Source organism: Manacus vitellinus, unplaced genomic scaffold (assembly GCF_001715985.3).
Source record: "Manacus vitellinus isolate BGI_N305 unplaced genomic scaffold, ASM171598v3 ctg7180002429988_pilon, whole genome shotgun sequence".
NCBI lineage: Eukaryota > Metazoa > Chordata > Aves > Passeriformes > Pipridae > Manacus > Manacus vitellinus.
In genome coordinates this window covers 29,847-42,512 of record NW_021938247.1, presented here as the reverse complement: position 1 = coordinate 42,512, position 12,666 = coordinate 29,847, and the positions used below count along the sequence as shown (strand labels likewise).

The 12,666-nt window shown below is 60.2% G+C and overlaps 2 long non-coding RNA genes and 1 pseudogene across 3 annotated transcripts; 1 reads left to right on the top strand and 2 right to left on the bottom strand.

Moving 5' to 3' along the window:
* The first annotated feature begins 649 nt into the window (after positions 1-649).
* LOC115308150 lies at positions 650-1,339 on the top strand. Of its 2 annotated transcripts, none has more exons than XR_003916460.1 (3): positions 650-721; positions 820-858; positions 1,213-1,339. It is a non-coding gene; the product is annotated as an uncharacterized LOC115308150 (long non-coding RNA). The 2 variants fall into 2 exon arrangements; XR_003916461.1 differs by having other exon boundaries at positions 1,210-1,339.
* Positions 1,340-6,653: 5,314 nt separating this feature from the next.
* LOC108639736 lies at positions 6,654-9,117 on the bottom strand (annotated as a pseudogene).
* Positions 9,118-10,438: 1,321 nt separating this feature from the next.
* On the bottom strand, positions 10,439-11,128 carry LOC115308154. The gene is made up of 3 exons (XR_003916475.1): positions 11,057-11,128; positions 10,920-10,958; positions 10,439-10,568 (listed from the first exon to the last, which is right to left on the bottom strand). It is a non-coding gene; the product is annotated as an uncharacterized LOC115308154 (long non-coding RNA).
* Positions 11,129-12,666: the final 1,538 nt, after the last annotated feature.

Here is a 12,666-nt window from a genome sequence, read left to right as displayed (position 1 = left end):
GATCCGCGCCCCTGCAGCCCTTCCCCCCCTGGCCCAGGCCCCTTGGACCCCCCTTGGGCCCCCCTTGGGCCCCCCTTGCCCAATAAGTCTGATTATACAGACAAGCAATTGGTTTTAATCCACAAAACCCAAATGTAGAACCCAGCACTCTGGGGCATGAACAAAGTGCTGTTCCTTGGACCCCCCCAAAGTCCAACGGAAAGGGAGAGGGGAAAAAAAACCTACTAGTGAGAGAGCTGTTGCAGTCTGGTCAAAAGTGGGGATTGCAGTCCAGTTGAGGGTGGTGGTCTCAGGCTGGTTGAGAGCGGTGAGCTGCAGTCCTCCTCTGGATCCCACGAGTGCTAAAAAGGTTCCGAAACTCCAGGTTTATATATTCTCCAGTTCAGGCAGGAATGCCCAGTCCTCCCCTCACAGCGGGCAATTCCATAAAAGGATGCTTAGTTCTTCCCTCAGTGTGGGGAATTCCATAAAAGGCTATGAGGATGTTCAGTCCATAAAAGGGTATGAGGGTGCTCAGGACATCCCCCCCACCTCGCAGGCCTCTCCTGACAACAGTTCCTGGGAAAATGGCATGGAAGGCCATAGAATACACACTTTTGGGCTACACCCATCCAGTGAGGAATCGGTCCCAGCTGTTCTAACTAGGACACTGTGTCCGTCATCGCTGCCATCATCATCATCATCGGCCTCGTGGCAGTCGGTGTCTGGAAGCTCCGATCCGGTAACTCCCGGGATGGGGGTCGGGAAGGGGCACGGATCCGCCCGGCAGCATTCCGGGGATCCTGTGCCATGGGTGCTGATCCCACTTTCTTTCCATAGGGAAGAGGGAGGGGAATGGATACGACCCCGCGCCCACCAGTGAGTCCCAGCAGCGTGTGTGGATCCAGATCCTCTGTGCAGGGATCCCAGGATGGATGCCGGGATTCCAGAGGGGAATGGGGGCCTAATGGCTGGAGTGGGATTGGAAGGGGATTCCAGCTCAGGGCAGGATTCCAGAGTGGGATCAGGTGGAATTGTGGACTGGGATCAGGGCTGGATTCTGGAGTGGGATTGGGGTGGGATGGATGGAGTGGGATTGGGGTGGGATGGACAGAGCAGGATCAGGTGGGATTCCGGAGCAGTTCCTACTCTCCCTGGGCTCCACAGCCGGCTCCATCCCCTGGGATGGGAACAGGGACATGGTGACTCCTTTCCCCACTCTCATCCCAGCAGGAATCACGGCCTGAGCAATCCTGGAGCTGGATCCGCCCCTTCCCTCTCCCTGCGGAAAGGCAGGAGCTGCTGGCAGAGCTCATCCCGCTGCTCCCACCCACCCCGGCCCCCCTGCGGCTCTTCCCAATGGATCAACTTCTTACTTTTTCCCGTGTGAAACCCAGGACCGCAATTATTCCGGAGGCTTTAATTTGGGTGTGAAAATCTCCTGCTTTGGGCAATAAATCCTGGCTCCCTCCTCCGGCATCCGGCAGTTCCTCTGTGGGAACCAGGAATAGGAATGGGGACAGGGGGGAATGGGATGGCGACACTGGGGACAGGGATGGGGACACTGGGAGCAGGTTGGGGACAGCAGGAATGGGAATGGGAACTCCAGGAATGGGAATGGGGACATTGGGAGCAGGTTGGAGTCACCAGGAATGGGAATTGGGACACGGGGAATGGGAATGGGGACATGGGAGACCAGGATAGGGATAGTGGGGACAGGAACGGGGACCCTGGGAGCAGGTTGGCACAGCAGGAAGTGGGAATGGGGAGAGGGATGGGAACCCCAGGAATTGGAATGGGGAGAGGGCTGGGAACCCCAGGAATGGGAATGGGGAGAGGGATGGGAACGTGTCTCTCCAGGAGTTGGTTCAATACAAAGGTCGGTCCCTGGCTCGAGGCCACGGGAAGCCCCTTCTTTGGGAATGTCTGGGAAGCAGGTGTCAGAGGTTTGAAAAGAGGTGTTGGAATTGTTTCCCAGTGTCCCCCCCATTGCCATCTGTGTCTCCCGGGATGGGGTGGGTTGGAGCGGAGCCGCAGGCGCTGGGCAGGGGCAGTGGGGGGAGGGCGGCTCTCGGGGACACCGCGGTGGCCGCGGGGAGGGCGGGGGGTCCTTTGTTCGGGGGCTTTTGGGGTTTGTCCGGGACCGGACAGAGCGGGAGCTGATTTTGGCCACCTTGTTCTCCTTTCCTGAGAGGAAGTTTTTTCCCCACGAGACACCTCGTGGAGAGTGACCGAGAGAGAGAGAGAGAGCCCGACCCATCTGGGAGCGAGGTGTTCTGCTTTGGGGACTGCCCCTGGGAAAAGGGACTCCTTCACTGCTGGCTGCGAGCACACGGGGCTGCCAGAGCTTTGAACTGCCGGGACAGTTTCTCCCCCCACCTGGGGATTTGGGACTTTCTTTGGTTTCTTCTGAAAGTTTTTGGTTGCACCATTTGTTGTTTATTCAGATTTTGTTAATAAAAAGCTGTTTCTTTTCCTTTTCCACACTTCCACCTGAAGTCTCTTAATTTCTAAGTTGTAATCTTGTTTAACTAAAACCCAGTACAACCAGAAATGCCGGAAAAAAGGGGGATTGGGCATCCTGAGCCCCCCATCTCCCTCTTGTTTGGGGCAACTCTGAGCTCCGGGACAACTTGATCCTCTGTTTGAGGTTCCCCTGATCTGTGGGAGCCCTTGGGTGGCCGGTTTTGGGTTGACCTGAGCTTTGGGAGCCCTGGCTGGGCATTTTTGGGTTCACCTGAGCTCCCCCCTCCCCCGCAGCCCACGGACCTCCCGAACCCCCCAGGCCCGGGGCTGCCGCGGGGGCCCCCAACGGCCCTCAGCCAATCCCAAAGCGCCCACGCCGCCCGCGCCCAATCCCAGCGCGCCGCGCTGATGACTCATCAGTCGCCGGGAAGACGCCTCGAAAAAAGGGCCCCAACTGCGCCCTCAGCCAAGCCCAGCGCGCCCCAAATCCCCCAAACGGCGCCGCCCGGCTGGTTTTGGGCTGTCAGCAGCTGTCCGGCGCTGGGCATGGAGCGTGTGCGGGGAGCTGGGGCCGTGCTGGCGGTGCTGGTGGTGCTGGGAGCCCCCCCGGCTGCGGGCGAGGAGCTGTCGGGTGAGCGGGGGGGTGTGAAAGAGGGGAAGAAAAGAAGAAAAGAGGGGGTGGGAGCCCCAGAAGTGAGTGGGAGGGGGGTTGGAAGGCCCGGAGTGAGTGGGAGAGGGATGGGAGCGGGGTGGGAGCCCCAAAGTGAGGGCGGGAGTGTCTGGGAATTGTGGGAACGGTGGGAAAGGGGTGGGAGAGGGGGGAAAGCAGTGGGTGGGAGAACAGGCAGAGGGGTGCCATGGGGGTCCCTGGGTGTCCCTTGAGCCCTGAATCGGTTCCCTGGGGCTCTGTGGGGGTCGGATCCGCACTGGAGGTGGGTCCCTCAACCCCCCTGTCCATCCCCGGGGGCTGATGGGGGGTTCCCCCCCAGCCAAGAGCCGGTGCTGGGGCGTCCGTGGGGCAGAGGGGGGTGGGAAAGGGGGGTCCGGGGGTGTCCCCCTGAGCTCCCACCCTGCTGTGGGGGGGGATGGGGGATGATGGGGGAGGGACGGGGCACCCCCTGACCCGTGTCCTGCACACTCAGGGGTGTTCCAGTTTATGGCAAAGTCCGAGTGTCACTTCATCAATGGCACCGAGCGGGTGAGGTACATGGAGAGGCACATCTACAGCCGGGAGCAGTTCGTGCACTTCGACAGCATTTGGGGGTCTATGTGGGGGACACCCCACTTGGGGAGAAGATTGCCAGGGACTGGAACAGCAACCAGATCATGCGGGATTTTGTGCAAACATACTGCGGGTACAACTACGAGGTGTCCACCCTGTTCACTGTGAACCGCAGTGGTGAGCGTGGGGCAGAGCGGGTCCCCTCGGGCCCTGCCCCGGGAATGACCCTGGAACCCCTCAAACCCTCCCTGGGAATTACGCCAGACTCCTAAACCCTCCACATGCCTGTCCCGAGTCTTTTTTCCCTATCCTAGTTCTTCCCAGTCCATCCCAGTCTCTCCCAGTGCCCCCCCGCGTCTCCACCCCGCTGGGGCCACCGAGCTCACGCCCCTCAGCCAATCCCAGCGCGTCTCTCTGATGACGCTCCAGTTGCCAGGCAGACCCAAAACAAAGAGTTCCCTTCCAGTCCCGCTCGCTTCCTTCCCAGTCCAGACCAGTCACTCCCAGACCCTCTCACTCCATTCCCAGTCGTTCTCACTTCACTCCCACATCTCCCAACTCTCTCCCCAGTGCCCCCAAAGCCCATCCCCTTCTACCCCAGTCTATTCCCAGTCCATCCCACTGCCATCCCAGTCCCTATCAACGTCCTACAAGTCCTCTCCCCTCCCTCCCAGTGTCCCCCAGCTGAGCCCAGTGTCTCCCCCGTCCCTCCCAGTGCCCCCCAGCGTGTCCATCTCACTGGTGCCGTCGCTTTGGGATTGGCTGAGGGCCGTTGGGGGCCCCCGCGGCAGCCCCGGGGCTGGGGGGCTCGGGGGGGTCCGTGGGCTGTGGGGGAGGGGGGAGCTCAGGGCCCACCAAAAATGCCCAGCCAGGGCTCCCAAAGCTCACGGCAACCCAAAAACGCCCACCCAGGGCTATTTCAGCTCAGGAGAACCTTAAACAGAGGATAAAGTTGTCCCGGAGCTCAGTTTCCCAAAACAAGAGGGAGATGGGGGGCTGAGGGTGCCCAATCCTCCTTTTCCCGGGATTTTTGCTTGTACCCAAACCCTTCTTTTCCAGGACTTTTGGGGGCATTTCTCCGCATTTGGGGGGGGGTGTCTAGTAGTGCCCAAATAGCCCTTTGACCAACATTTTTGGGCTCTGGCATTGCTCAATACTTGGTGTTCCCAGGATTCTTGGGGTCTGAGGGTGCCCAAACCCCCTGTTCCTCATTTTTTTGGAGGCTGACGTTGCCCAACACCCCCCCTCCTTCCCAGAAATTATGGGATCTTGGTGTGCCCAAACCTCTCTTTTCTCACAATATTGGGGGTCTGTGTGTGCCAAATCCCTCCTGTTCCCGGGTTTTTCAGGGGCTGGCAGTGCTCAAAGCCACTTTTCCCAGGATTTTCAAAGTCTGGGAGTGCCAAAAGCCCATTTTTTCCTAATGTTGAGGGCCTGGACTTGCACAGTGTGAGGATTTTGAGAGGCTGGGTGTGACTAAACATCCCTTTCCCAAAGATTTTGTGGCTCTGTGGCTCTGTTCCCGAGATTTTGGGTGGGTTTAGAGTAACCAAACTTTCCTGTTTCCAGGATTTTTAGGGGGCTGGGAGTGTCCAACCCCTCCCTTCCAATATTTTGGGATCTGAAAGTGCCCATACCCCTCAGTTCCAGGGATCTGGGGGCTCTGGGTTTGCCCAAACCACCTTCATCCATGATTTTATGGGTCTGGGAGTGCCCAAACCCCTCTTTTTTCACAATTTTGGGTTTCTGGGAGAACCTAAACCTCCCTTCTCCAGGATTTTTTGGGGCTGGGAGACCTAAAACGCACATTCCTGGGTTATTGGGAGGCTGACATTGCCCAAACCCCCCTGTTCCAAGGATTTTCGGAGTCTGGGTGTGTCCCAGCCCCCCGTTCCCCGGTTTTTGAGGGGCTCACCTGTCCCAAACACCTCTGTTCCTAGGATTTTGTGGGTCCCAGTGTGCCCAGACCCCCATGTTCCCAGGATTTCTGGAGTCTGGGAGTGTCCAACCCCTCTTTTCCAATATTTTGTGCTCTGGGAGTGCCCTAACCCCCTGTCCTTTGGATTTTTAGGGTCTAGGAGAGCCAATACCCCCGTGTTCTCAAGATTTTAGGGGTCTGAATGTTCCCCACCCCCCTGTTCCCATGTTTTTCAGACACTGATGGTGCCCAAATCCCTCTTTTCCAAGACTAGAGGAGCCGAGAGTGATCAAAACCCCTGTTCCTGGGATTCTGGGACTCTGAGTATGCCCAAACCCCCCCTTTCTCACAATTTTGCAGGTCTGGGAGAAACAAAATCCCTTTTTTCAAGGATATTTGGGGGCTGAGAGAGTTCAAACCCATCTCTTCTTGGGGTTATTGAGAGGTTGACATTGCCCAAACCCCAAGTTCCCAGGTTTTTCGGGCTCTGAATGTTTCCAAGCCCCCTTTTCCTGGGTATCTGGGAGGCTGACATGTCCCAAAGCCCCCTGTTCCCAGGATTTTGTCACCCTGATTGTGCCCAAACCCCCAGTTCCTGGGATTTTGATGGAGTCTGGGTGTGTACAAGCCCCTCTTTTCCAAGATTTTTGGGTCTGGAAGTGCCCCAACCACCCTGTCCTTGGGATTTTTAGGGTCTAGGAGAGCCCAGATCCCCATGTTTCTAGGAGTATGAATGTTCCCAACCTCCCTATTCCTGGGCTTTTCAGACACTGATGGTGCCCAAACTCCTCTTTTCCAAGATTTGAGGAGCTGAAAGTGCCCAAATCCCCTGTTCCCCAGATTTTTGAGCTCTAGATGTGCCCAAACCACCTTTCTCCAGGGTTCTTTTTGTCTGGGAGTGCCCAAACTGCCCGTTCCTGGGATTTTCACAGCCCCTCCAGTTCTCACCAATAATCAGGACTGCAGAGAACCGGGAAGCTTTACTGGGATCACTGGGAGCAGCCAGCTGAGGTTTGAATACAAACAAAAGCAGGGCTGGGGACACACACGACCCCCGCAAAGTGTGGGTGGGGCTGGACTGGGGGGTCCTGGCTGGGCCCGAGGCCACGGGGAGGGGCTGCGGCCGCCGGCGGCTCAGGAGCTCTGTGGGGAGAGAAAAGGGGGTGAGAGCAAAGGGGCTGGGGGGGAAGAGAGGACCCAGAGGCTGTGGGAGAGCAAGGGGGGGGCCACGACCCCCATTTGGGGACCCCCCTTTACCTTCTCCCGCAGGTAGAAGCCGAGCCCCAGCGCCAGGAAGACCAAGCCCAAGACGAAACCCCCGACCCCCACCAGGATCTTGCTGCGGACGGTGTCCGGTGGCATCTCTGGGGGGAGTCGGGGGGTCAGCACCCCCAAAACCTCCTCCCACGCACCCCCCGGCACCCCACAGAGCCCGGCCCGCTCTCCCCCAGCCCACCCGGGGGTCCCTCCAACCTCCTGCCAGTCCCTTCCCAGCCCCTGCAGGGATCCCACCCAGCCCCTCTCAGACCCTTTAGGACCCTCCAACCCCCCTCCCATCACCCCCAGCACCCACCAAACTCCCTCCCAGTCACCCCCAGTTGCCCCCCCGGTGCTGGGGGGGCCGGGCCGTACCCCAGTGCCGGCTGAGGGGGTGCTCCAGGCTGACGTGCTCCACCTGGCAGCTGTAGGTGACCCCGTGCCGGGGGGGGATTTCCAGCATCACCAGCACCTGGCAGCTCCAGTCCCCGTTGGGGACCACGTCGGTGGCCACCACGTGCTCCGGCAGCTCCTGCCCATCCTGGAACCACCTCACCTGCACCGGCGCAGGGTAGAAATCCATCCCGGAGCAGAGCAGGCGGCCGGGGCCGGGCTGGGAGCTCGACGGCACCAGCGAGATGGACACGCTGGGGGGCACTGGGAGGGACGGGGGAGACACTGGGCTGAGCTGGGGGGCACTGGGAGGGAGGGGAGAGGGCTTGGAGGACATTGGTAGGGATTTGGATGGCCTTGGGAGGGTCTGGGAATAGACTGAGGTAGAAGGGGCTGGATTGGGGGGACACTGGTGAGAGAGTTGAGAAATGTGGGAGTGAAGTGAGAACGACTGGGAATGGAGTGAGAGGGTCTGGGAGTGGATCGAGAGGGTCTGGGAATGGAGTGAGATGGACTGGGAATGACTGGGCTGGACTGGGAAGGAACTGAGCGGGACTGGGAGGAAACTCTTTGTTTTGGGTCTGCCTGGCAACTGGAGCGTCATCAGAGAGACGCGCTGGGATTGGCTGAGGGGCGTGAGCTCGGTGGCCCCAGCGGGGTGGAGATGCGGGGGGGCACTGGGAGAGACTGGGATTGACTGGGGTGGACTGGAGAGCACTGGAGGGTACTGGGATGGACTGAGATGGACTGGGAAGAACTGGGATAGGGCAAAAGGACTCGAGAGAGGCGCATGGGGGGCTGAGGGGTCTGGCGTAATTCCCAGGGAGGGTTTGAGGGGTTCCAGGGTCATTCCCGGGGCTGGGCCCGAGGGGACCCGCTCTGCCCCACGCTCACCTCTGCGGTTCACCAGGAACGGGGTGGACACCTCGTAGTTGTACCCGCAGTATGTTTGCACAGAATCCCACATGATCTCCATCCATACCTGGTTGCTGTTCCAGTCCCTGGCAATCTTCTCCCCACGCGGGGTGTCCCCCACATAGACCCCCAAACGCTGTCGAAGTGCATGTACTGCTCCCGGTTGTAGATGTACCTCAGCACGTACCTCACCCACTTGGTGCTGTTGATGACATGACACTCGGACTTTACCATAAACTGGAACACCCCTGTGTGTGCAGGACACGGGTCAGGGGGTGCCCCGTCCCTCCCCCACTACCCATAATCCTCCAGCCCCCCACAGCAGGCTGGCAGCTCAGGGGGCCACCCCGGACCCCCCTTTCCCACCCCCCTCTGCCCCATGGACACCCCAGCACCGGCTCTTGGCAGGGGAGGAACCCCCCCATCAGCTCCCCGGGGATGGACAGGGGGGCTGGGGATCCCCCCACTGCCGATCCGATCCCCCCAGAGCCCCAGGGAACCGCTCCAGGGATCAAGGAAAACCCGGGGACCCCCAGGGCACCCCTCTGCCTGCTCTCCCACACCCCCTTGCCCCCCTCTCCCACCCCTTTCCGACCGGCCCCAAAATCCCCAGACCCCCCGCACTCACTTTGGGGCTCCCACCACCCTCCCACTCACTGTAGGCCTTCTGACCCCCCTCCCACTCACTTTTGGGGCTCCCAACCCCTCTTCTCTCCCCTCTTTCCCCCCCTTTCCCACCTGACACCCTTCCCGCCCCCCCAACTCACCCGACAGCTCCTCGCCCACAGCCGGGGGGGCTCCCAGCACCACCAGCACCGCCAGCACGGCCCCAGCTCCCCGCACACGCTCCATGCCCAGCGCCGGACAGCTGCTGACAGCCCAAAACCAGCCGGGCGGCGCCGTTTTGGGGGGTTTGGGGCGCGCTGGGCTTGGCTGAGGGCGCAGTTGGGGCCCTTTTTTCGAGGCGTCTTCCCGGCGACTGATGAGTCATCAGCGCGGCGCGCTGGGATTGGGCGCGGGTGGCGTGGGCGCTTTGGGATTGGCTGAGGGCCGTTGGGGGCCCCCGCGGCAGCCCCGGGGCTTGGGCGTTCGGGGGGGGTCCGTGGGCTTAGAACAACTTAGAAATTAAGACACTTCAGGTGGAAGTGTGGAAAAGGAAAAGAAACAGCTTTTTATTAACAAAATCTGAATAAACAACAAATGGTGCAACCAAAAACTTTCAGAAGAAACCAAAGAAAGTCCCAAATCCCCAGGTGGGGGGAGAAACTGTCCCGGCAGTTCAAAGCTCTGGCAGCCCCGTGTGCTCGCAGCCAGCAGTGAAGGAGTCCCTTTTCCCAGGGGCAGTCCCCAAAGCAGAACACCTCGCTCCCAGATGGGTCGGGCTCTCTCTCTCTCTCTTTCTCTCTCTCTCTCTCGGTCGCTCTCCACGAGGTGTCCCGGGAGGAAAAAACTTCCTCTCAGGAAAAGAGAACAAGGTGGCCAAAATCAGCTCCCGCTCTGTCCGGTCCCGGACAAACCCCAAAAGCCCCCGAACAAAGGACCCCCCGCCCTCCCCGCGGCCACCGCGGTGTCCCCGAGAGCCGCCCTCCCCCCACTGCCCCTGCCCAGCGCCTGCGGCTCCGCTCCAACCCACCCCATCCCGGGAGACACAGATGGCAATGGGGGGGACACTGGGAAACAATTCCAACACCTCTTTTCAAACCTCTGACACCTGCTTCCCAGACATTCCCAAAGAAGGGGCTTCCCGTGGCCTCGAGCCAGGGACCGACCTTTGTATTGAACCAACTCCTGGAGAGACACGTTCCCATCCCTCTCCCCATTCCCATTCCTGGGGTTCCCAGCCCTCTCCCCATTCCAATTCCTGGGGTTCCCATCCCTCTCCCCATTCCCACTTCCTGCTGTGCCAACCTGCTCCCAGGGTCCCCGTTCCTGTCCCCACTATCCCTATCCTGGTCTCCCATGTCCCCATTCCCATTCCCCGTGTCCCAATTCCCATTCCTGGTGACTCCAACCTGCTCCCAATGTCCCCATTCCCATTCCTGGAGTTCCCATTCCCATACCTGCTGTCCCCAACCTGCTCCCAGTGTCCCCATCCCTGTCCCCAGTGTCGCCATCCCATTCCCCCCTGTCCCCATTCCTATTCCTGGTTCCCACAGAGGAACTGCCGGATGCCGGAGGAGGGAGCCAGGATTTATTGCCCAAAGCAGGAGATTTTCACACCCAAATTAAAGCCTCCGGAATAATTGCGGTCCTGGGTTTCACACGGGAAAAAGTAAGAAGTTGATCCATTGGGAAGAGCCGCAGGGGGGCCGGGGTGGGTGGGAGCAGCGGGATGAGCTCTGCCAGCAGCTCCTGCCTTTCCGCAGGGAGAGGGAAGGGGTGGATCCAGCTCCGGGATTGCTCAGGCCGTGATTCCTGCTGGGATGAGAGTGGGGAAAGGAGTCACCATGTCCCTGTTCCCATCCCAGGGGATGGAGCCGGCTGTGGAGTCCAGGGAGAGTAGGAACTGTTCTGGAATCCCACCTGATCCTGCTCTGTCCATCCCACCCCAATCCCACTTCATCCTTCCCACCCCAATCCCACTCCAGAATCCAGTCCTGATCCCAGTCCACAATTCCACCCGATCCCACTCTGGAATCCTGCCCTGAGCTGGAATCCCCTTCCAATCCCACTCCAGCCATTAGGCCCCCATTCCCCTCTGGAATCCCGGCCTCCATCCTGGGATCCCTGCCCAGAGGATCTGGATCCACACCCGCTGCTGGGACTCACTGGTGGGCGCGGGGTCGTATCCATTCCCCTCCCTCTTCCCTATGGAAAGAAAGCGGGATCAGCACCCATGGCACAGGATCCCTGGAATGCTGCCGGGCGGATCCGTGCCCCTTCCCGACCCCCATCCCGGGAGTTACCGTATCGGAGCTTCCAGACACCGACTCCCAGGAGGCCGATGATGATGATGATGGCAGCGATGACTGACACAGTGTCCTAGTTAGAACAGCTGGGACCGATTCCTCACTGGATGGGTGTAGCCCAAAACTGTGGATTCTCTGGCCTTCCATGCCATTTTCCCAGGAACTGTTGTCAGGAGAGGCCTGCGAGGTGGGGGGGATGTCCTGAGCACCCTCATATGCTTTCATGGTCTGAGCATCCTCCTATCCTTTTATGGAATTGCCCGCTCTGAAAGAAAAACTAAGCATCCTTTTATGGAATTGCCCACTGTGAGGGGAGGACTGGGCATTCCTGCCTGAACTGGAGAATATATAAACCTGGAGTTTCAGAACCTTTCCACCACTCGTGGGATCCAGAGGAGGACTGCAGCTCACCGCTCTCAACCAGCCTGAGACCACCCCCCTCAACTGGACTGCAATCACCACTTTTGACCAGACTGCAACAGCTCTCTCACCAGCAGGTTTTTTTCCCCTCTCCCTTTACTTTGGACGCGGGGGGGACCCAAGGAACAGCACTTTGTTCATGGCCCAGGGTGCTGGGTTCTACATTTGGGTTTTGTGGGTTAAAATCAATTGCTTGTCTGTATAATCAGACTTATTGAGCAAGGGGGGCCCAAGGGGGGCGCAAGGGGGCCCAAGGGGGCTGGGCCAGGGGGTGAAAGGGCTGCAGGGGGTGGATCCCGGAGGAGGAAACCCGCCAAAAGCGGCGGCCCAGCCGAGGGAGGAGCCGAGCGGGAGCACAAAGAAGAGCAGCCAAAAGGTCCTGGCGGTGGCTGGGCAATGGCGGGGGGGGCGAGAGCGGTTTGGGGGCCCCCGTGAGAGCCGGGGGGGAACCCCGGTAGCCGCGGAGTGGGGAGAGCGGAGAGGGGCGATCCCGGAGCTGGGGGACCCCCGGAATGCTGGAGGGGGGGGAGCAGAGAGGGAGCGCCGGGCCCCTTAAGCGGGGGTCCCGGAGAGGGGGAAGGCCTTGGAGTGTGGAGAGGAGGGGGGGCCTTGAGGCGGGGTGGGAGCCGAGAGCGCCAAGAGGTTTGTGAGGATGGGAGCCGAGAGAGGAGGGCCGGCCGGCCCCGGGAGGCAGAGTGGGGAGAAGTGAGCCCTGGGACCCCCTGGCAACACTAAAGAGGACCCCGGAGAGTGGGAACACCCCTGAGTCACGGGACCCCCGGCAGCCCAGAGAAGGGGGACCCCCAATGCAGGCAGAAGTGCCATCAGACCAGACAGGGGGGACCCCCCTAACCCCAGAAAGCAGAGAGGGGGAACTCCTGCGAGGGGTTTTTGGGCTGATTGTTGGTGTTTTGGGGGGTTTTTATGGGCACAAGATGCCCGGTGAGTCCTAGAGCTGGACTTGGGCAGGAGGAACCCCCAAGGCAACGCGCTCACCCCTTGTTTCCCCCCTTCCCATCAGGATTTCTGCTTCCCAAAGCTTGGGCGGATGGAGGAGGAGGCTGCGAGGAAGAGGAAGATGCCTTGGGCCCCCCAGGCAGGTGAGGAGGAAGTCAGTGCCCCTTTGGGTGGGTCTTTTGTCTTTTGTGGCCGTCCTGCCGGGGCCGGAGTTGGGGGGATGTCCTTGG